We start from the raw sequence: 25413 nt of genomic DNA, 5'->3' as shown, positions 1-25413 counted from the left end.
ACTGGTTTTATCATAGTACAACTTTTGTGACTGATGCTTTCTCAAAAGGTGAGCCTTGACCACTCTATTATTCTTTGTGTTTGGTACTAACAATTGTTTGGTGATCAGAAGAGTTGTTTGCATCTGTTTGGACATCAGTCCTTGAGAAGATGAACCAAGCAAGTTGTCTCGAGGAATGTTTTTGAGATTGAGTAAGTTAAGGAAAACATCCATACCATCTCTTTTGTATTTCTCCAACAAATACTTTGTACTACGAACTGCATGTTCAGCTAAACCATTGGCTTGTGGATACTCAGGACTACTGGTAATATGAAAAAAGTCCTAAGACTCAGCAAATTTCTTGAACTGCTGACTACTAAACTATGCACCATTGTCAGACAACTTTGTGCAGACTACCATGGACAGAAAAATGTCTCTTCAATTTTGTAATGACAGTGCTGGATGTCAAGTTAGGAAGCAGGTCAATTTCAAACCAATGTGAGTAAGAGTCTACTAACACCAAGTACTGTTGACAATTCCATTTGAAAATATCTACAGAAACCGTTGACCATGGTAATTCAGGAATTTGGTGTAACTGAAGCTGTTCTTTTTGTTGATGCTGTTTGGTGCTGTTGAAAATTGAACATGCTAGAATTTTCTTATCTATGTCTTTATACAAAGAAGGCCAAAATACAATGCCTCTTGCCCTTCTTTTGGTTGAATCAGTACCCGGGTGAGCACGATGCAAAATGTTGATATAGTCCTGTTGTAATGCTTTAGGAATTACCACTTTTGGACCTTTCATTATGGTTTCATCTTCCGTGAGGAGCTCATCTTTGTAAGGAAAACATTGCTGAATGTCAAGTGGTAAACCAGTTTGTCATGTTGGCCATCCTTGACTGATAACATTTTTTCAGCTTTTTGAGAATTGGGTCTGAAACTGTGTGATTTCTGAGTTCATCAAGCTGTGATGCTGAAAAATTCCTGACTTCCATGACTTCAAGGTCTGCTATTTCATATTCATGCCACTCTGTCATTTGCTTGGGTGTGCATGACAAAGCATCAGAAAGGTGCATTTGCCCTTTTTGTAAACAATAATGAAATTGTACTTTTGTAATTTTAACATAATGCGTTGCAATTGAACTGGGGCTGTATGCATTGGCTTTTTCAAAATTGCCACTAGTGGTTGGTGATCAGTCTCTAAATTGATAGGTCTGCCATAAATATAATAATTGAATTTTGAATATGCAAATTCTACCACAAAAAGTTATTTTTATATTTGTGTATAATGCATCTCTGTTTGAGTTAAAGTTCTTTACCCATAGGTTACCTGGTATGCCTTCTTGAAGACATGGTGCACCAAGGCTGTACCTTCATCACAAGAAAGAGTTACAGGTTTGTGAACATTATAATATCTCAATGTGGGTGGACTGGCAATTTTCTTCTTTAGAATATCAAATGTTCTTTGGTGTTTTTCCAACCAGGACCAGTTTACATTGTTGTGTCAACTCACATAATGGTGTAGAAAGCTCATTTGATTCTGGGATGAGCTTTCCTAAATAGCTGACCACACCTAGAAAAGTTGTAAAGATGTGGCATTCTCTGAAATTGGCTTTTCAACAATTGCTGTTTGCTTAGACAGATCTGGTTGTAAGCCAGAACTTGTAAACAGATGTCCCACATAAGTAACTTCTTTCAGTTTGCATTTACATTTCTGAGGATTCAGTTTAAGATTTACTTCATGTGCACAGTCTAGAACTTTCCTAAGATTTCTATCATGTTCATTTTCACCATTGGCTCCAACAATATTATTGTCTTCCATACCAGCACATAGATATGCAGAAAATGTTTGTTCCATGGCTCACTGAAATACCTCAGTGGCAGAATTAATTCCAAATGGCATTCTCAAAAATCTGTATCTACCAAATAGTGTACTGAATATGGTTAACAATGAACATTTGTGACCTAATGAAATTTGCCAAATGAAGCTTTTTCAATCTAAGATTGAACAAACAGTGCAATTTATCATGAGAGTGGCTACCTCTCATGAATTGGATGATGAGGATGTTTAAGTGTTTTGTTTTAGTGCCGTAGATCAATACATATTCAAATATCATTTGAGCTTTTCTTATGAGCTATTACCATGGAAGATACCCATTCATTTGGTTCTTCTTCTGGATTAAGGGCACCTAAATTCACCATTTTATCTAGTTCTGCTTTTACTTTATGCTGCATTGCTCCTGGAATCTTCTGAGCTGGTCTAACAACTGGAATTACTTCATGGAATATGTGACTGGAAGTTTACTAAGCTCATCTTTGAAAATATCAGTATATTCACTAAAAATATTCTGCACAAAACTATCATTGTTATTCATACTTAAATGGTGGACCCCTTTATTAAATGCAATCAGTCCTATTCCCAGACTATTTTTGAGGCCTAACAGTGACTCACATGTCTTTTGACTAAGTAAAACTGCAAATCATAGCTGTTTCCAACAGAATGGCATGAAAAAACGACTGTGCCATCAGTTTGAATCTTTTCACCACCATAAGCAACTAGTTTTGCATACTTTGCTGAATCGAGTTTCTCACCAGCTTTTACTTTAGCAAACACATGTGCTGATATAACATTGCACGTAGATCCAGTGTCTGCTTTAAGCTCTGTTGGTTTCCCATTAATTTGTACAGTACAAACAATTTCACTCTTTGCTGACCACTGATAATCTACTGTGTTAACTGTTTCATCGATCACAGAGACACTGTCAACATATAAAGTTTGCTCACAGCTCTTGAAGTTTGCTACAGTCTTTATCTGATCTACTTGCTTCTTTGGATACTCTCTTTTAATAAGCTTTAGGCACTTTATCTTGCAAAGCCTTTTAAAATGATTCTACGTTCTACATTTGTGACATTGCTGACCAAAAGGTAAACACTTTTCCTGTTTAGGTTCATGACTGCCTCCACAATTGTGATAGTTAACAATGAGGTTGGGTGTGGCACTGGCTCTCAGTTTATATTTCTTTTTCATTTTAACTTTCTGCTGCACACTATCAACATTCAAAAAGCAGATATGGCAAACATGCTTTTCTCATTCGTAAGCATATCTGTATGCTTTTCTGTAACCTTATGTATTTGACAAATCTCAATAGCTTTACTCAATGTTAATTCACTTTCTCAAAGAAAAATCTTTATCACTGAATCATTATTAACACCACATTCAAGATGGTCTTTTATCAACTCATCTCAGATCACCATATCTGCATGTTTTTGCTTTATTTTTTGTCAGTAATATATGCTGCAATAGTTTCACCAGGCTTTTGACTTCTTGCGTAAATGTTGTGCCTTTCCATTGCAATATTCATTTGAGGGTTACACATTTCTTTAAATTTATGTTTTAAGCACTCAGGGTCTTCCTGCATTTCAGCCTGTATCACCATATGGCAGTTATGTCCCTCCCCTGCATACATGGCAGGTGCATACACAGATGAACATTCCTGCTCAATGGCCTCTGAGCCAGCTAAATTAAGAAGTACAAATGCTCTTGTTCATGCGTCTTTATCAGAAAACACAGCCTGTATGGAAATATTATATTCTTGCTCAAGCACTTGCCAGTTTTCAGCAAAATTATTATCAAACACCAGCGATTCAGATCTGTGAAATCCCTCTGCAATAACAACAAATTTCTTTTAAACATAAAGTATAGACCTGGTACTTGTAATTTTGCTGAAGTGCACAACAGTGTCTCCAGAAATGCTTTACTTTAACACTGGAAATACCTCAAACATTCCAGACACTTTGGACACTTCGAAAAGTCTTAGTTATTGTGAAAAAGTTAGACATTGCAAAAAAAAAAATGTGGACATTTTAGCCTTTATGAACATTTTAAACACCTTTAAATATTATTCTGCTATCCCAGATATTTTGAACATCTCGGAAATTATTTTTCACACTGACGGACTACACCAAATGGCAATGATTTTGCACATGCTCAGTAACTTATATGTACATGTTATCTAGCTATAGTGGCTGACTAGGTTCAATATACACATGGTTCTACAAGTAAATCTTAGGCTGAAAAGTTCAAAAAGCCATCCACTTACTTTGCTGAAGGCCACCCTATTTATCCCTCACTTCCAATGTTCACTTATGGTTTATGTAAATGTTTTAAATGTGCCATCTAGATGCTAAACCACATTTCCCAAATACTGGACAATGGTCCTGTGTGAAAAACTTGGTGGAGATATATATAGGTAGCAGGGTCAGAATAAACAAAGCTGCATATCATCATTTTCTTTTTCTTAGATATTTTTAGTGAAGAATCTGTACTTGCATAATTTGAAGTCTGTGATAGTAAGAAAGAGAAATGAGCTTGGTGAAGCTTATGGCATCTTCAGAATTTAGTAATAAGAGAATATGGTTCTAGATCATTCGGCTGGGCAGATGCCATCTAGTTGAGTGCACTGATAAAGCTTTTGAGTTGTCCTGCTAGCCCCCTTAACTACTATAACAAAACTGCACATTTCCCTTGTGACAGAGAGGATGCCCATGTAATTCTTATCACAGAGAAATGGAGCGAGTCATAGCCCTGGCACTTGCAAAGGTTTCATCTTAAACTTTGTGGAGTTGAAACTAACAAGACTATAGTGTCAGTTACATCATCAGTGAAATGCATCATGCATTAGGGTCAGGTGTAGCCTATCAGCACTAAATATAAAGGATATTAACCCTCTCATATTTTTTCCTAAGGCGTATTACTGATTGAATAGTGTCATGAATTCAGAGACGCTAGATGACATAAGTAGATTTTGGATGTAAAAAGACTTTTAACACAATTACCCAAACTATGATAAATAAAGGAGAGCCAGGTTACAAATTAAGGCAGTGCTGTGTATAAACCTGCTGTTTCTTAGGGCATAACAGAAAAGTGGCTTGTGTAATATAAAAACTTTATATGTATTAATTATTTATTATTTACAGACATTTGTTTACTGGATTAGTCCGACTGTGCTTAAAAAAGTCCATTTGCAGTGGAGGTTCAGGGAGGAAGGCATCAGTAAGAAAGTACAATTTGCAATTAATGATTACACTTGTTAAAAATTATAAAGGAATACAGAGTCGTGATTGTTAGCGGTACAATGTGTAAATGAACTATAGGTGTGTTATATAATGTTGTGGAATGCAATTTTAAAGCAGCAATAGAATATGATGTAATTCTGTGATAATATTTCATAACACCGAAATGGTGGAGCTACAATTGTATTATGTTAAAAATACTAATGAGGAGCATAAAATACAAGGTGAACAAAATAAAAGTATTCATTACAGCATATAAACTAGCTGAGCTGAAGGTTGTAGGATGACAGGAGGGAAAGAGGGGGTAAGGTGTGAATTGCAAGAAAAGAAAAGAAAGCAGGAAAGATAAATGAAAAAAATACTGAAGGGAAAAAAGAAAAAATGTAGACTAGAGAAGGGAAGTATTGTGGATGAGAGGAGGATGAAAATGAATCATGATGGAGTATACTGTATATGCCTTGTGAAAAAAGTACAGAGGCGAAAATACCCAAGTGGGATGAGGAAATAGAATGTATGCATTCTGTCACAAATGGCTTCCTATTAATTTATCAGCACACAAAATGCTAAGAGCAAACAATCTGAAAAAAAGACTGAAAACCCAGTAAAAGGACAGATGTCAAACACCACTCTTCTCCTTTAAAATTCTTTTTGCAGGGGGAAATCACCCCTCTGCACCCCCAAACATATGTATACCAACTCTGAGATCATCATACCTCAGAGAAAAGGAAATATTCCAAGAAATGCCCATCTCAGTCTTAGTATATGTCATTCAGTCTCTGTGTTTTGGGACTCGCTGTAGTGGTTCTCATCATTTGAAATGATTACCATCACAAATACATGACATATAGAAAGTTGAATGGGTCTACTTTTTTTGATAGAAAACACATTTCACTGAAACTCATTTCGTCAAAGCCTCATTTCACTGAAAATGAATTGTCTGAGCACAATTCACTGAAAGCTCACTTCACTGAAAACTCATTAGACTGAAACTCATTTCTTCTAAAAAGGTATATGCCCTGTTCCCCACTGTAGTGTGATCCTGGAGTTAGTATATATAGTAAGTAGCCCCCCACATTCGGAGGTTTGAGGGGGCAAAGCCACCCACCTATTTTAAATGTAAACTATATACATGGATACTTGCAAGTCGAATGAATAACTCTTTCCAGAAGATAATATATATACCCAAACTATGTGGGGGGCTACTCCCTCCAGACACTCCAATGCCTTACTATATATGCTAACTCCAGGATTGCAATACAGTGGGAAACAGGGCATATACCTGTTTAGACAAAATGAGTTTCAGTCAAATGAGTTTTCAGTGAAGTGAGCTTTCAGTGAATTGTGCTCAGGCAATTCATTTTCAGTGAAATGAGACTTTGATGAAATGAGTTTCAGTGAAATGTGCTTTCTATCAAACAAAGTAGACCCAGCTGAATATTTATATACAGTCCAAGACAATATTCTTAATTTAACTTAAAATTCCTGTAAAAGTAATCAAGTCAAGACTGAAAGGCAACAAGTGAAAATCATAACAAAATAATTTTATATATGCATGTGTCATGCTAAATGTGCAGGACCTTTTCTGAATCCTTGAGACTGACATTGCCAAGTTTCAAGTGACTGACAAATAAGATAGAAGAAAACAAGAGAAGAGCAAACATTGAAAATCACTGTTTTTTTTTGTGTGTGTGTGTGTGGGGGGGGGGGGGATTCTTATGTATACCAACTTTGAGATTACCATACATTGGAAAAAAGGAATGTTCCAAGAAATGGCAAGTAGGACTTACTAAGTGCAAGTCTAGATTTTTGGCCATTTGTTCTCCACATTTCACAACTAAGCAGTATGAGTCCTAAGATTTTAAACAGTTACTATATGTGCAACTAGGGTCTATGTTTAGCAATCGAATGGAACACTCATCTAACAGCTGTTCATCACACATAGACCCTCAAAATGTCCCTTCAGTGAAAGGCCAAATTGTTGTTGTGTCTTTCGGCTTTTCCCGGTTAGGAGTTGCCACAGCGGAACTCTGGTCCGCTAATGATTGGCAGTAGATTTTTACATGCCGAGTTGCCAGCTCTGATGCACAGCCTTCAACGAAGGTATGCCCATTCACGCATGTCTCCACACAGAAGACGCTTTAGCTGTGAATCGAACAGGACAATGTCTTACTGTGAGGCGATAACGCTACCGCAGCACCACCACCGCAGTTGATCATACAAAATTTCATTGTACAATCATAGCAAGCTAACATGAAGGGACCATAACATAGTATGCAGTTATTGGTGATGAAGGCATAAGGAAACCTGCCATTTCCCCCCATTGTAGTGTAATCTCAGAGCTGGTATATATATATATATATATATATATATATATATATATATATATATATATATATATATAATATATATAATTAGGGGGGTGTGAGGGTGCAGCCCCCCATGTAAGGATGGTCCAATGTTCACTGAATCCTGCTCTTAGCCCCCCCCAACCCCCACTAATTTTATATACCCACTCGAAGATCACACTACAGTGGGGAAAGGGCATGTTTTCTTAGCCCTTCATTAACGATAACTGCGCATTACATTTCGGTCCCTTCATGTTGGCCAACTATGATTGTACGATCATTTGGCCTTTTGCTGAAGGGATGTTTTGAAAGTCTATGTGCGATGAACGGCTGTTCAATGAACATTCTGTTCGATCACTAAACATGGACCCATGCGACTATTTTGAATATTAAGAAAATCAAGAAAGTTTGTGTGTAGGTTGCTTCACTTTTATCAAGTAGTCATAAGTATCTTTCCAGGCCATTGACACAAATAAAAATGAAAGAAAGAAGAAAAAATGACATGTAGCAGTTGAGTTATGTACACTACTGGCACACTTATTTCCTCTGAAAATGACACAGAATCAAAAAATGGATGAGAAAGAGGAATTTTTTAAAAATAGTCCTGTATGCATGCTTTCAAGTTTCCATTAAGTGCATACACAAAATCCACTGCTGGATGAGTCCTGATACGTATGATAGGAACATTTACATACAGAGAAGAAAGAGAGGTACTACAGGACAGGCAACAACGGATGCAATCCAACAGATTTCAATCTTAGGGAAAAGCTGCACTCCTAAGATGAATGTGAGCAATGTCAGCCAGGATAATATGAGGTAATAAGAGTGCAGTTATTCACAGCTACTTTGAAAGTTTGCTTTTATGGACTGCAGGATAGGCTGGATGGGAGAGTGAGACAATGAAATATTCAAATATGCACAGAAATTTCATATTTGCTCATATCAGACAATTAGATGAAAGGAGGTGACTCTCATAAAATGAAGAAATGAATGCAATGCAGTGCAAGAGAACCACTTAAAAACAGGTCATTGTAGGAATTTGCCTCACTTACTTGGTGCTGAGTCCCAAAGTAGCTTATAATAATCAGAGAAGAGGGTAAAATAAACAGACAAGGTCCAGTATTTCACATGTCTGGTAGATTCAAAGCTTTAGTTTGTATTGCATCAGCTCTTTCTGGGAGTGCATAGGTAAAGCTCAATTGCTGTGTTATGAGGCTTTCTTACTACAAGCATGTGCAAATATATGTATGGCCAGTAGGATAAGCAGTATCTTGCTTACTGATCTCACGTTCTCTAACTGCACAAGATTTGTATTATAAGGATATTGTGTTGGGCTGCTATCATGCCCTTCACTGTTCTAGGAATATTCAGCATAATTATTTTTAATAACAAAACACTATACCAGATTCCTTAAAAATGCTGCTTTAAGCTAAGTTGTACTTGCTTTTTTCAGTGAAAGGTTTACTCCTGAGGCCTTCCTGCTACAAGAATTCAGGAAACAATGATTCTGCATCATGTTACACTGACATGTTTCTTAACAGCACTCTAGCATTACTGGTTTCCAGACTTAGAAGCATAGTGAAAGTTATACTGTTTCATGATTAGTCATTCCAGTAAGTGTTCCATTATTAATGCAGTGATTGGGTAACACTGGGAGTGCATTAGTTTATTCTATTTTTGCCTTCTACGTCAGTGTAACAAGGTACCACATTGAAAGCACAGACGACAAAAAGTTCTCTCCTTGTGATTCCACTGATCCCTAATGCTCTTGGTTGTCTCTGCACAATGCTTAATTATGTACAGTTCTTCTCATAGTGTTTAACAGGCTCCAATTACTATTTCTCTAGATAGTCCTGATTTCCATCAATGAAATTCATTCACAGAAAGGTTATGCCCGCTATGGGAAAACTGGTTTCCTAATTCTTTTAGCAGCTCCAGATAGCTACAATCAAAACAGTTTTTTTTTTTGCTAGTAAAAGAACTAAGATAAAATGTTTTGATTCCATTTTTGGAAAGATCTGTCAGTGGCCTGTGCCCTATATGCATGTGTTTACTTCAGAATAATATTACTTGCAGTTTATTTTATAAAACATTCACAGCGACTATGTCATAGACAGGAAAAGCATAATAAACATATGGCATTGTGAAGGCACAGCACTGATTTATTAGTCCCATAGTGACTGTCTCTTTTTCTTTTCATTCATCCTGTGTTGATTTTGCTGAGAATGCTTGTGCAAAAATAACATGATACTTGTTTTCAGGCAGGAAAAAGTAGAAATGGAGACTATTCCATTATAATAATTCTCCAGTTGCATTCAGCATGTTAGCAGTTGTGGCCAAGAAAGTGTTTCAACATTGTAAAATACATCAGCACTGAATTTATATATAATGACTCAATGAATGATATTTTGAATGAGCAAATAAATGATACTAGGATTTGTAATATATTACAATCCAAACATAATGGTTTATCAGACTATTGCTACTGAATTTCTAATTTGATTCTACTATATTTAAATGATAGCAGTAATTATCATGCGTTGTTACAACATACTTAGATGTGTGTTCTGACTTATAATAAATGTTAAAATAAACAAATTTATAATGGATAGCCTTATAAGGCAATCTGAATAAATAGCTTTCATTATCACTCCTGGAGTTTACAAGAGAAAGAGAGAAGCTAACTTGTTAAACATAAATTTTCACTGGTGGAAAACCCCCACACTCTGGAGCTTATATACATACATACATACATACACAAGCATGTGTGTGTGTGTGTGTGTGTGTGTCTATGTGTGTGCGTGTGTATATATACACACACACACACACACACACACACACACACACACACACACACACACACACAAAATCGCTGAAAGCTCAAATCACTGAAAACTCATTTCACTGAATCACATTTCACTAAATGTAAGTACTGTTGGGCAAATAAAACAAATATGCCCTTTTCCCCACTGTAGTGTGATCCTGGAGTTAGTATATATAGTTAGGGGGGAGGGTACATCCCCCCACATTTATAATAGATAGCCTTATAAGGCAATCTGAATAAATAGTTTTCATTATCACTCCTGGAGTTTACAACAGAAAGAGACAAGCTAACTTGTTAAACACAATTTTTCAGTGGTGGAAACCTCCCTCACTTAGCATTTATATTTATGAATCTCATTTCACTGAGAGCTAACAATATAAAAACAAAAGTATATATATATATATATATATATATATATATATATATATATATATACCGACTCCCTATTTAATTTCGAAATACTGAAATCCCAAATTTCGTATTTCGAAATTAAAATACCGAAGTCTCGAAATACCGGTAATCCAAATGCCAGAAATTCAAAATCCCAAAGTATGGAGATTTTGAATTAGCGCTTCTAGTGTTGTGGTGTGTGAATGGTAAGATGTGAATTTGGGTATGTATGTATGTGTACGTCTGTTGGTTAGGGGCTTTAGTGTCTGTCAGTGTGCGTTTTGACTGTGATGTGTGTGTGTGAGGGTATGTACAATGTGTGGGAGTGAGTTGCTTTTGTGTGTCTGATGTGCGATCTCGGAGTTAGTATATATAAGTAGAGGGGATGTGCAGGGGGGCTTGCTTATCTGTAGTGTAGGATGTTATATTTGAGTTGGGGGGAAGTTGTGTGTATGTGTTTGTATGCTGCATCTGTAGTGTAGCATTGGGATTTTGAATTTCACGGTTTTAGAGTTTCGGTGTTTGGTGTCTTCGGCTATGTAATTTCAAAATACTGAAATTCAGGATTTCAGTATTTCGAAATTACATAGTGAATCCATACAGACACACACACACACACACACACACACACACACACACACACACACACACACACACACACACATACACACACATACACACACAGACTTAAATGTGCATTCATATGCATCAGTAAAGTGAGCTTTGCATTCTATTATCTGAAAAATTTCTGAAGTTCTGCAAATATATAAATTGAAAGCACTCTAATAAATATGTGTGATATTTATGAAAGAATAAGCTATTTGCATTTTGTTGGGTGGGATTAATTATCATTTGGTGGGATTAATGATCATCTAATTTTCACGCTATCATGTGTGTATCATGCCACAACTTCCTCATGATAACACACCATTTCATAAAGGCCAACAGCAGCTTATGCTAATGAAAGTATAATTAGCTAAATTACATGCTAAAGAATCAATCCAAAATGGTGGAGTCATTCAGGAAACTATAAAGTAATCTAGTAGAGATGGTATAGCCCTTTGCCATGAACACCAAAACCTAGTGGAATACTCCCACCATCACCTTAGAAAAAAAAGCAATGAGAGGGGCTGCTGCTGCTATCTTACATGCATGTGCAACAGGCTCAAACTTTCACTGCTGATAATGCAGATAGATCTTATCCAAGGAGAAGAAGCATGTTTGGACCCCGTTTACCCCATCATGGACTGCATGATATTGAAACAGTTGAGTGATACAGGGTTGACAGGGAAACACTACAGGAATTCTGCAAGCTCTACTGCCCCCACCTCAGACCACGGCAAGTCAAGGAGAACCTATACCAGTGGAAGATAAGCCATGTGTAGCACTAACAATATTTTCTACTTGTATATTGCAGTGACCCACAGGTGATGTATTATGGGTGTGACAGGCCTCAGCTTCCAGAATATTTCGCCGATATCTAGATGGTATGCCACAACATGCAAAGGAGTATATCTATTTTCTACACACACCAAAGGAGAGACCAAGTAAAATGCAGGAATTATGTGCTATAGAGTACATCCTTGAAGTCTTGGGGCCATAAAACACACTCAGATAAAAATAAAAGCCACAACTGGTAAACAGGGAAGGACATTCATCCACAGGATGGCGTTCCATTTAGTCAATCTCTAGATGTTTCCCATGTGTGTCGAGTATTTTACTGCATAAACTGGCTTTAACAAAAAAAAAAAAGTCTTGATTTTGTTGAACTCAATAACAAACATTCTAGTTCTGTAGCAAACATGATATTTCAGGTCCTGGCTGACAGCGGTTTTGACATTGTGCACATATCGTCATATTCAGCCAATAATGCCAGTGTCAATCATGAGTGCAAGCAGTCTTCACAGTGTTGCTGAAAAGAAATTACTAGATCATCAAAACTAACTGCAGTGCACATGTGGTTCACGACATGCTGAAGAAGGTAATTGACAAACTGGACTGTGATGTTGGAACAATGGTGGTGTCTGTTTATAGTCATTACAGCATATCAGCAAACCACAGAAGGGATCTATAAAAGTTTTTGAATTTGTGGACTTGGAGTACCATGAACTGTCGAGACATGTACCAACCAGATAGCTATCTCTGGGTGCTGCTGTCAATAGGTTATTGGAATCTTTGCCGTGATCATTTTGAATTTCATTTCCCTAAGCAATGAATGCCCTTAGAGAGTTTGTGCAAATCTGGGCATAGAAGAAGACACACATGATTGTGAATCAGTGAAGACTATCATCAAGAAAACTTACATATGCTTTGTGCAATATATCTGCAGCGTTTTTTAATTATCAGTTCAGAAAGTGGAACAGGAAGATTTTACATTCATTGAGCTGTTTCCAGTAATACAGGATTTGACAAAAATTGAATCACACATAGCAGATATGTCTTTCGTATCCAAAACACATGCTCTTCTTGAAAATGAAGATACACAGCCATTCCAAGTGCCTATTGCAGAAAAGTTTTGCACTGCTCTCAAAAAGGGTTTGACATTCGTGAACAAGTGGTTTAATTTTTCAGAGTTTGAAGACAGTATCGCTTTTGCAATAAGTCACTTGTCACTCAGCAAATCACCACATTTTAAACATGTAAAAACTTCATGCACTGACATTGGCTTATTGTAGGAAGCTGACTTGGGCACATTGTACAATGATTTCTGCATGGCTAAAGAAAGCTTGACACGCATTGTTGCTGATTTGACTCTGCCATCACTGTATGACAAATGGCAAAAGTTTTTCAGTGCAGCCTATACTGCTGAAGCATTTCCAGTTAACTTATTCAACACTGTATCAGCCGCATTGTCACTGCTCGGGACCAATGCCTTTCCAGAAAGAGTTTTCTCATTAATGAATGCCAAGTGGTGCTTGGAATGAAACAGAGCCACCGTAGCTTTGGTGAAAGCCGAACTGCAGGTTTTCCTGAATTACAGCTTGACCTGCAGTGAGGTTTATGAATTTGTTTTGCACAATGTCAAGCTGCTGTTATCAGCAAGTAGCAGAGAGAAATATTATTGGAGAAAGCACCCAATGACTTTGAGTGAAACCATACCAAAGAAAAAGACTATAAGTCTTACCTAACGATGTTAGGCCTAGCATTATTTTTTCACCTGTAGCTCTATTTGTAATTCCCTACATGAATAGTTGTTATTAGCTGTTTTTGTACTTACTGCCATTACTATTTTTTCACTCTCCTGACTGTGCCAAACCAGTCCTGCTAGTCATCTGGTACAATATGTAGAACTGTTTTTGATGTTTGCTGCTTCTACTGTTGTTTGAATCATAGATACTACTATAATTCTAGACTAGTTGAAATTAAAGTATTAAGTGGTTAATTATGTGTCTTAAGTTGCTGTTAGGCTACTCTTTCCTGGATCTGTTCATTGGCTATGGTGGATTTTACTGTAGGCTTATTGTTTGTTGTTTCTAGAGTACCTGATTTCCAATCAAATAAGCACTAAAAGCATAAATAATTTGATAAAAATATATATTTTATTGTAGTTGTGTGACAGTTTTGTATGCTACAAAGCTATTATAAAACTGCTCTAAAACATGCCTTTTATAATACAAAATTACAAATATTTCCCGGGGGTAATACCCCCGGAGTCCCCAAAAAATGAATTTCCTTGCACCTTCGGTGCTCTGATATCTATCATCATGGATTTTTTTCTTTAATATGTTAGCAACCCTAATTGAATACACTGTGCTGTCTGACAGAGTTTTGAGGATATAATCAGGTTGTACCACACATAGTTCTAGGAAACTTCACAATCCTAAAACTACTAAAACTTCGAAAAACATTCAGAGCAATAACGAAAAACCAAAGCAAACTGAACATTAAAGATGCAGGGTCATACACCACAAGGCTTCATGCAAAAATGGCACTTCTTTAATAAGAACACATAAAATATTAAAATACATAAAGCGGTTTCATCCCCAAAAAACATGGGACTTCATCAGAATGAAGAAATAAACTTCACAATCCTGCCATTTTCATTAGTATTATTCTTTATGTGTTACTACTGAACATTGTCTTTACTTTTTTCTTTGTTTGTGTTCCTTCAGTTGTGCACATTTTGGCAGAGTGCACTCTTGAGTGGCAGCAATATGAAGTAGTGCCCAAGGTACAAACTGAGAAATGTAATTTGCCTTCCATCGTTAGGGCATTTTGCAACGGCACAGGTACGCTTTGCTACAGCACTCTGAACTTCAGAAAGAGAAGAAATTCTACATTGCGTCTAAGTATCATTGTAGCACATGGGTTAACTGAAATGATTTTAAAGAAACAAAAGAATTTGCAGGGTTTGCAGCCACATGCTGCTTGGAATGTTTGTAGCAAATGAGGCAATGCAGCTTGTGATTTGTTGCGTGGAATATAAATTGTTATATTCTTTTGTCTGTGTAATTTCAGCACTGCTTAGCAGAGCACAAACAGTACTCATACTTGAAGGAAACATTGAACAGTTTCATTTCTGCAATCCATATTAGCACAAATATCTTTGACACCAATGTGCGGTATTACTGAGTGAAAGATATGCACATTGTGTAAACCTGTTTCTGTGGCAGAAGCTGTAAATGCAGTGACTTGGACCCCTTAACACATTTTCTCTGAGGTTCAAATTCACACAGTGTGAAGGGATCACTTTCATATTAACTTCATATTTTTTTATGTTTCTTGTCTTGTGGACTTGCTTGCTGCTGAGCAGCATGCAAGCAAGCTTACCTGTTTAAGGAAAAAAGTGAAAAATGTTATTGGGTCAGCCTTCTGTATAGCAAACAGGCTCAGGCTTAGTGGCAATAGTTGAGCATCAGCACTCTGGACAGTAGTTAGTGGAGAATATCCACCAGCTATGTAACTGTCTGTGTGACACAAGGTGTAAGTACACTAACTTTAGAGGGAAAACACAAGTGATCCATGTTTCAAATCCAGGTAACACTTATCTTTACAAAGTTTGACAGAATTAAATTTCTAACAACACTTTGATCAGGAAGGTAACACTACCTACAAATGGCTATCATAATCAGGTTTATAGCAATACTTGTCTCATTAATGCTTTGATTAATTTTTGTAAGTAGCATGTGTCATTATTAATTTAGTTTTGAAACACAGTTGAATGTGTGTGCAATTCTTTAAGCAGGATATGTTTGATAATTGAATAAAAATGCTCCTGCATATCTATAATGAATACTTAAGTTAAAATCATCTTCTCAACTCGCATAGGCCAACTCCATATTTCAGACAGTATGTGTATGTATGTATATATATATATATATATATATATATATATATATATATATATATATATATATATATATGTTGTTGTGTCTTTCGGCTTTTCCCGGTTAGGGGTTGCCACAACGGAACTCCGGTCCGTTAATGATTGGCAGTAGATTTTTACGTGCTGAGTTGCCAGCTCTGACGCACAACCTTCAACGAAGGTACGCCCATTCACGCATGTCTCCACACAGAAGATGCTTTAGCTGAGAATCAAACAGGACGTCTTACTGTGAGGCAACAACGCTACCGCAGCACCACCACCACAGTACACACACACACACACACACACACACACACATATATATATATATATATATATATATATATCTTACCCTAACCTGTATTAATCAGCAACTGTATCCATTGGATATACATTTACAAACAGTAATACTGCATTTTTCATGGGAATGCATTTCACAGGATTTCCTAAAGTCACACACATACAGGCCAATGTTGAGTAAATCTTTCATACTGAATTCAGTTTATCTTTAATGAACATGGTTAAAAAGGAGTTCTCCTGTAGAACTGACACGTAATCATCTTGATTGGAATAACTTATTTCTTTGTGGGAAAGTCTGATTAGGTAATACCCATTTTCAGTGGAGGCCAAAAAAGAAAACCTCCATTTGCTATTATTGCATTATAGATCCAGTTAAACACAGAGTAATTACATTTCTATTTACGTTTATATGCATACAATAATTACATTATGCATTCTACAATTTTACAGAGGTAGAAGTTACTAAATAGAAAACCCATATGCAACTTAGTGGATTGTACAGATCGCACTTATGTATAAAAATTGCTTTGTCAATTCAGTGAGTGGTTGTGTGTATTCTGTTTAAGGAGAGTATTTGGAGAGTATCATATGGTGAGCACAAAGTCTCAACCAGGTGATGAGCATGTGCAGGACCATGACTGGTTAATATGTTGTTTAAGCAGTGGTTTAAAACTAATGAATTTGTCGGAGAGTTTTATTTGTGTGGGGATACTATTCCAGAGTTTAGCAACATATTGGGAGTTGGGTGAGTCTCCTGCAACATTATTTGACTTATTTGTTAGTAGTAAGAATTAGTTATTAGAACAGAGGTCCCTTGCTGGACACTAGGGCAGTAATACGTTTTGCATATTTTTCTTCTGTATGTTTGATTCCCACATTGGTCCAATAACTTTTTACAGTGTGTAATTCCAGAACGTTATGTGCAAAGTCATCTTATTTAACAACCAAAACACAAAGGATAAAAAGATAAGGTGAGATAAGCCACTGAGGCTGTCAGTGTTGACCAGCTGACAAAAAGCGTGAATAAGATGAGCATCACGCATGGCAAATCTCACTGCCATGGTTCACACCATCTTTGTTGTTTGACAAAATATTGTCCAATTTGTAAGTCTGTACTTACCATCCTGCAAATGCAGTTGGCATGGTTGAATATGTCTGTGCACTAGCAGTTAAATGGAAGACTGGAATTTGTGCCAGTTCATACTTAGAGTTGCTGCTTGACTTCTGCAGGCATGGCTGGTGTGAGAGATGATGGTACACAACGTAGAGCACAAAGATGGGATGTTGAGGAGTCCAGGATATTTGTGGCGCTCCTCGTGCAGCTCTACAGGTGTAGGCCGCTTCAGGGGAACTGTACTGGGTCTTAATGTAAGGCTGAGGCTTGGAACAGATTAGTTAATGCTGCTTCTAGTACAACTTGGCATCCATGCACTAGAGAGACTTGTTATCACCAATACAGTGACCTAAAACAGTGCAAGAAATACCTACTTAGCTGATGCAAAGATGAGTGTAGGACTACTGACATCCCTCACTTGTGTAAACATTCTGACCCATCAGTATTAAATAGTATAGATTGCAGGACACAGACAACACCATTATTCAATAGATTTCATGTGTTTTCTTCTCTTCTTCTCTGTTGTACAGCTGCTAAAGACATTCCAGCAAACCATGAGGCATGTCAGGAGAGGTTAAATTGCCGCAGAGAGGTACAGGGTACATATGCATCAGGTCTTAATGTAACTCTAATAAGTATTGTAATTGTATGCAGTATGTCAATGCTGTAATAAATAGTTTTAACTCTGATATCATAGTGGTACAATTGATTAATGGTACAACAAAGCAAGACCTCCTCATGATACTTGGATGTGGCAAAGATGTATAGATTGGATAATCATAGCTATTTTTTTCTCTGAAATTATATAGTCACATGATATGCCATAGATCTAATTCTCGCTCCTTTTTGTCTCACCCACCCCTTTCTCTCCTTTTTTTGGGGGGGATAATTTTATATGGTTTAAAAATGCTCTGTTGTCATACATCTCCGATTACAAAACTGACATGCAGCACAGAGAGGTAGATTGACCACTGCAGATCTGCTCACTATCCTTCCACAGGTTGCAGCACTGACACCCATATCTTTAAGTTCCCAAGCTGTCAGCATTGCATCCACAGCTCCTGCCTTACCTGATCATCCACATCAGGTCGGTCTGCCCTGGCAGCTGGTAAACTGGTACCCTCCAGGAATAGTGTTAGTGTAGGTGACGATTTTGTCACCCACCAAGAGGGGACAAGGCTGGTAGAGAGTATAATGGAAAGGGACCTCGATGCCACAGTCAACCATGTTGAAAAGTTGCTTTGTCACATTGCCAGTATGATGCCATGTTGAGCACTGACACAGGAAACTAAAACAGGAGTCAGTGATGACAGTTTTGAGGGTGAGGACTAGATTCTCACTGTTCTCAGGATTGATGTGGGTGCACCTCCAATGCTCCCTAACTACCTCTTCCTCTGTTCTTTCCCCTGTGTCCTCCCCTCTGCTTGTGCCCCCACCACCATTTCACCACTTTCCTGTCAACTCTATTTTCACATGTTTAATCTGGTCAAAAAAAAAAATAGAATCACATACAACACACATAGCCAGAAATGGCCCATAAGAAAGTCTTCATTTTCTGCCCTCAGCCTTTGTGTGGAGTTCAGCATTGTGCAGCAATGCTGAGTGATGATGACCCTTTCATATGTGTCTATATATCTGTCTCTGTTCACCCCTTGTCTCTTATCCCTTTGTAGTGTTAACTACTCATTAGACTGATGGATGTAAATGTTATGTTATGGCATTTTCAGTCTGGCATTACTTTGCTGAAGTCTAAGACCTACATCTTCCATTCACTGAACAGGTTATCACTATCCCTTCAAAGGTGTGATTTTTGACAGGAGCAAAGTAGGATTTCCTTGATGGTGTCTAGAGATAATGATCAAGTCAGTACACTTAACTTTTCATCCTGACAACAGTTCAAATCCAGCATTAAGTGAAACTTTTCTGCTTGTTTTTATAAGTGTCTTTCCTGTGATGGGTTGCCTATCTGTCTGATCAGTTGTAGTCCTCAGCATTTGTGAAAGGTCTGTCAATGAGCAACTGCAATATATCATGCTAAATGGCTGTTCAGGTGTAAAATGTGGTGAGTGTTTGCTTTACACCGCATTATACACCCAGTTACCTTGTGATTTCCTTCAAAACGTATCATGTGTGATAGATATAAAAAAATATTTCAGTAGCTATTTCAGTAGCTATTACACTCACAACGTAGCCAGGCAATTTATGTATAATAGTCAATAGTAGGTATGTTTAAAGTCATGATAAAAAGTTAGTATAATAATCACATTCTGACATCTTTTGCAAAATGATCGGCATACTGGAGTTGAACCCTGCCTCATCTCTGCTGTTTCATTTATCTATGAGAGTTTACAACTTGTGCCACAGAGAAAGCTAGGCTGACAGGTAGAGTTTCTCTAATAAGTACTGTCCTGAGTTCTGATGGCCGCACATTGCTACTAAGCATGTTGCATTGTAGAAGGTACACCAAATGAATTTTTTCACTGTTTCCTTCAGCAGAAAATTATGTTTGCTCACAGCTTACCATCATGCAAATGGGGAAGGTAAGAACAACACTCAGCTTCTGAAGTGAGCTTTGAAGCTAACATTGAAATGTTTATTAAACCTTTTTGAGCATATGTATGCAGTATATGAAGATAAAACTGATCTGCTGTAAATATAATCAGAATCACAACATTTCTTCTGTGATTCTTATTTGTGCAATGTTTGGCAGGGTGCACCACTGAACATTACTGAACACTGGTACTTCACAGTCCGAGTGCAACACATCAAAGTATAGTCATGCATGCACTTTGCTAACATCCACGTAAATATGTTTCTCAGCATTGCACTTTAGGAAAAGATTAGGACAAAAATAACTATTGCTGCTGGATTATATTACTTAATTACATGGAAAATCTTTAATGTGTTTCACAAATGTGTGTGTTTCATGCATACAAGATAGGTATGTACCTGTCACTCTCAGTTCTGCAGTATACATTGATGACAGTATAGCTGACATAAGTCAGCAGTGTGTTTTATTGATTATAACATTGCCCTTACTCCATGATATCAACAAATATGAATTTGCACCAAATCTTCAACATCACAGTATCTTCTCTGGCACAGAATGAGATACAAATCCTATTTATCTCTCAGAGTGTAAAGTCAGATTTCTGCAGTGGTACTTGAGCTAAGTACTGTGTCCTCCAGATTGTGTCTACAGATAGGTAGGGTGTTCTAATATCACAGCAGTCAATGTATGTAGCTAAGGCCATATTTACACAACTCCATACATGCACACACATTGACTGCTGTGTTCTAATATCACAGCAGTCAATGTGTGTGCATGTATGGAGTTGTGTAAATATGGCCTTAGCTACTGTTGACCACAATAGAGTAGCAACCTGGAGTAAATTTTACACTGCAGGAAGAGTCCACATCAGTGTCGGACCCTTCTGCCAACATCATCCTCTCTGCAACACCACACTGATGTCCTCTATAAAGTGCACTCTCACACTATTACAGTCTCTGCTGTGGCACTTGCCTTAAGTACTGTGTCCTCTATATTGCATAGCTAGGGGGTTCTAATCTCACAACAATCAACTTATATGTGTGATGGTGGATTCATTGCATCACTGGCAGATAAATTCAACAAGTGTGCTCATTTGACTTCCACTCTTGAGAAATATTTACATGGTTAGACCAGTCCCACATCCCCTTGTCACTCTGTCTACAATCACATACTGTGTGCAGCACACTGATGAGATCATCTTTTCAATAATGAATAAAGTTAGACCTCTCCTGTGCTGCATGTGTATAATACACTTGTTTGTAGACTGTGTCAGTTGATAGGTAGGGAGTTCAAAAAATGCAATGAAATCCTTGTGTGTGTGTGTGTGTGTGTGTGTGTGTGTGTGTGTGTGTGTGTGTGTGTGTGTGTGTGTGAGAGAGAGTGTGTGTGTGTGTGTGTGTGTGTGTGTGTGTGTGTGTGTGTGTGTGTGTGTGTGTGTGTGTGTGTGTGTGAATGCAAATTAATGCAGGAGTATCTTGCATCTCTTACTATTGACTACATTTAGAATTGCAAATAGCTGTTGAAGTCATTTTTGCACACACATCTCCTTTGCATGACATAGCTTATGTCATCCTTTTAAAGATGCAATGTGACTCGCATGCAATCAGACTTCTCCTGTGGTGCTTGCATATAATACAGCTTTTTGTAGATTGTGTTAGTACATAGGGCAGGAATTTAAATACAGTAATTACTGGCATCTGTGAGTGTGTGTTTCATCCTCTTACTATACAGAACAGGCTGCAAATACATATAAGATGTATAGCTACATAGTGTGTTTGTGCTGTGCAACTAATTTTTAGCAGAAACATGAAGGTAATACACAATGATGATGTCAAACTTTGAAATGAGCAGTATCACAGTCATCAAATAAATATGCATTTGCTCTTGTGTTTCATCAAACCTTCATAAGCCTTTGATGTTATCCATATACCTCAAATCCTGACTTCATTACTTACAGTCAGCGCACATGCTATTAACAGTGTTGTCACCCACGTGTGCTATGTTCATCTGTAGATGCTGTTTCCTGTTACAAGAGTTTTTTCTACATTTCCTTTGGGAAGCCTATATTGAAGACTGATGCTGTCGTTTGAATAGATTGCAATTCCATAACAGTTGTAGTGAAGAACCTCCTCAGGACTGAGGACATGAAACAATATACTGTATGCTGTTGCCTAAGTAAGGAATGTGTTCCAATACAGGATTTTATTCACATTGCTGTTCTACTGTCACAGTGACAACAGCAGGGGGCTGCAGGTGTATTTAGGTATACCTAGCATCAAGCAATATAGTCCGATATACAGCATGATTCTTTGCAAGAAATTATAGGGAAGCATATTCATTGATTCATACACATGATGTAATGCTTTCATATAACCATAATTCTGACAATTGGTGATGCACTTATATCATGACACATTCATTGATCTCACTATAATGTTATAAGTAAGTGTTCCAGAACAGCATTGAGTGACTGCAAGCATTTGTGTCCTACACTGTTCTGCAGTAAATACATCCAACTCAGTTATTCTTTGCATGTATACAGTAGTAGAGGCCTCCCCATCAATTTTAGCAGATAAAAATTATGGGCAAATAACAAACAGCTGATTCAATGACTTCATATATGTGGAGTTCAACAGCTATGATAATAGTTCCACTGTGGCGAATGTGATTATTAGCCATATTGTTATTTTAAGGATTGGTACAGCTTGATGTTCAGTTCTAGCAGAGGGACTCATCACTCATTTTGCATGAATGTATTGATGTCACACAACAACCATTACATAATGTCAGTTTTTTCCACTAATATGTTACACAAACACATGTGATCATAGCTTTGGATTTCATGGCACCAGACATTTGTTCTGCCAATGTAATAATGGGAATGCTATTTTTTTGCACATGCACTGAGTATGTTCCATTTCCTGTGAGGTATGTGTACAGGCATACAGAGAAACCTTCCTTGACAATGGAGCACCAATCACAATTGTGAGCATATGATCATACTCCTTTAATTGCCATCAGTCTGACATGCTGATATGACAAACATTCTCAGGGGTCCTTTCTTAATTCACACATTACTTTCATTTGTTTGCCTATTGCTACATCCTCTGGCAGATGGCGACAATACACAGCTCTGGGGAATACATTGCATCATAGTCTGGTGTTTGCATTCGTTCTTATCTGTCAACACAATAACTGTGTTAGGCAGGACTGCCTTATGCAAGGGTATTACATATGTCGCACTCTGCTCCCACATTTGTAACATCACACACACCTACATATTGCATTACTATTGGAATATTGAGGTGCATAATTCTCTTCAAGGGGAATCCTTCTCATACATGTGTTAGGCCTATTTCTGTGGCATACGCAGTTAATACACAAGTCAGTGTTAACATTGATGGGATGGGTTTGATTATTATTATTATTGCAAAAGGAGATTGTGGCTTCTGAGCCATTCCTATTTTCTAATATGTTACATTGATGAAAAGCACGTTGTGCAGATATTCAATAATGCATGCACTGTCCTTGTGAGCTGTCATCTCAACTCGGCATGTCAATGACATTCATATGACATGCAATTCCCCTCTGTTACAGTGTGAATTTGTATAACTGTCACATCCTATAATATCATGTCTGCTTTTATTTACTTAGATTTGTTCAGGAAATGTGACCAGCATTAATTATTCTGACATATGTATTGGAAAATTGTTATCATTACAATGCTGTCTGTGATATAAGCACCTTCACATTAGCCATCATACTAGAATTTGAACATTTACACTCTCTTCTTGCATATTTCTGTATACATCAGTTTGATTTCTGTGCACATTATCTTCAGTACACTTTTCCTGTCTGCTAACCCATATGCTGTAGTTCCCTTGCTGTTTTGCCTCCCCTTTTACTGTATTCATATGCTTGATTTATGTGCACAGTACACTCATTACACTTTCCCTACCTGTGCACAGCTTGCATTATTTGCTCCATATAGCTCTTTGTGCTGTCCACGCCATCATGTTTAATGGGTTTGCCCATAGACAAGCCTGTTTGTTTACTCTTTGTGCTCATACTGCTCAACATAGTTTCCTGGCTGCCAATACTGTTGCTGGCCACAGAAATGTGCTTGTATTCATGTAGGTGTGATGAGCAGCAAGCATATGTGATTAGCGCTGTTGCGCATCACTGTAACACATAAACACTGTGTAACCTTTGTGCAATGCCTACACGATTCTTCATGAATCCCAGGGGTTGCCTTTTAGTTTTGTTTATGCTGTAATGGTTGTGGAAATTGTTCTATGTAAGGTATGTTGGAGTGAGTGGATTTATGTTTCTGTTGAGCTGTATAGTAAGGAGCTTGATTTTAAATTTAGGAGCTTAGCCCCTATCATTATGACATGCTAACCTGTGTAAAACTACCTTAGTATTTTCTGCAGCTCTGCAGAACTATGTGCAGAGCTAATACTAGTGGATAGGAGGGTGTAGTGGTGCACTATAATGAGCATAATACAGTCAGTTCAGTCTAATGTGAGTTACTTATAGCTGAGATTGTGTGTACAAAGTTTGTGTTTTTTTTAAATGTTTGCGAACAAGTCATCTTTGCTTAATTTGTAAAAACAATTTCACCTTACAATTACTTTGCATGTTATTTACCCAGAAGCAGTTGTTAATTTATTATTGATTCTGCATATATACATTGCAGTAGGATAGTGCTGTTGCTTTCTGATTGGCTGTCATATTAATTTGTTCACTACAAATCATTGCTTTCTATCATATTACCTAGTTGTCTTGAATAAGCTGCAGACAATCTCTGTAAAGATGTGCCATACAGATGAACTACTTATGAAGCTCTAAAAGAGCCAATAAATAAGGATGCACTGTGGTGCAGTGGTGCAGCGGTTAGTGTTGGAACCTCACAGCAAGAGATTCTACAGTCTGATTTTGAACTTGGTGCCTTCTGTGCAGAGTCTGTATGCCATCCCTGTATTTGTGTGGGTTTCCTCCCACATTCTAAAGACATGCATCTGGAGCAGTTTACCCCAGGCATCTGCTGAGAATGGACTCTGTCCCAGTTGGAGTTTCCTGGTAAACAAATGTTAAATAAATAAATAAACTCTCCAATTTCAGCTAATTAAAAAACTGAATAAGTGAATATCTCTTAGACATTATCATTAAAATTAAAAATAAATATTACCAATTATACAATAACTGCTCATTATTACTCAAAAATGAGCACACTTATTGGACAGCCCAACCATACCCATTGTAAACTGAACATATACCAATAGACAATAGTAAGGTCACTAAAGTACCATTGAGCAAACAGACTTTCTATTGGCATATGTTGAGAGACAGAGCAAAATATAAGAAAAATCATGTATGTTCTGCAAAACTAAAAAAAAAATAACCTACCTGATTTGCACCATTCCTCATAAAGCTCTTATTTCTTTTAATAGTTAAAAAAGACAGAAAAGGCGATTCTGTTTTCTCCATCATTTCTCCTGCACTAACATACTGTGTAAGTGCTGGAATGTA

This window comes from Protopterus annectens, chromosome 1.part0 (assembly GCF_019279795.1).
Source record: "Protopterus annectens isolate FY-2018-M chromosome 1.part0, PAN1.0, whole genome shotgun sequence".
Lineage (NCBI taxonomy): Eukaryota > Metazoa > Chordata > Ceratodontiformes > Protopteridae > Protopterus > Protopterus annectens.
The sequence above is the reverse complement of the archived record's forward strand: the minus strand, read 5'-3'. Positions refer to the sequence as shown.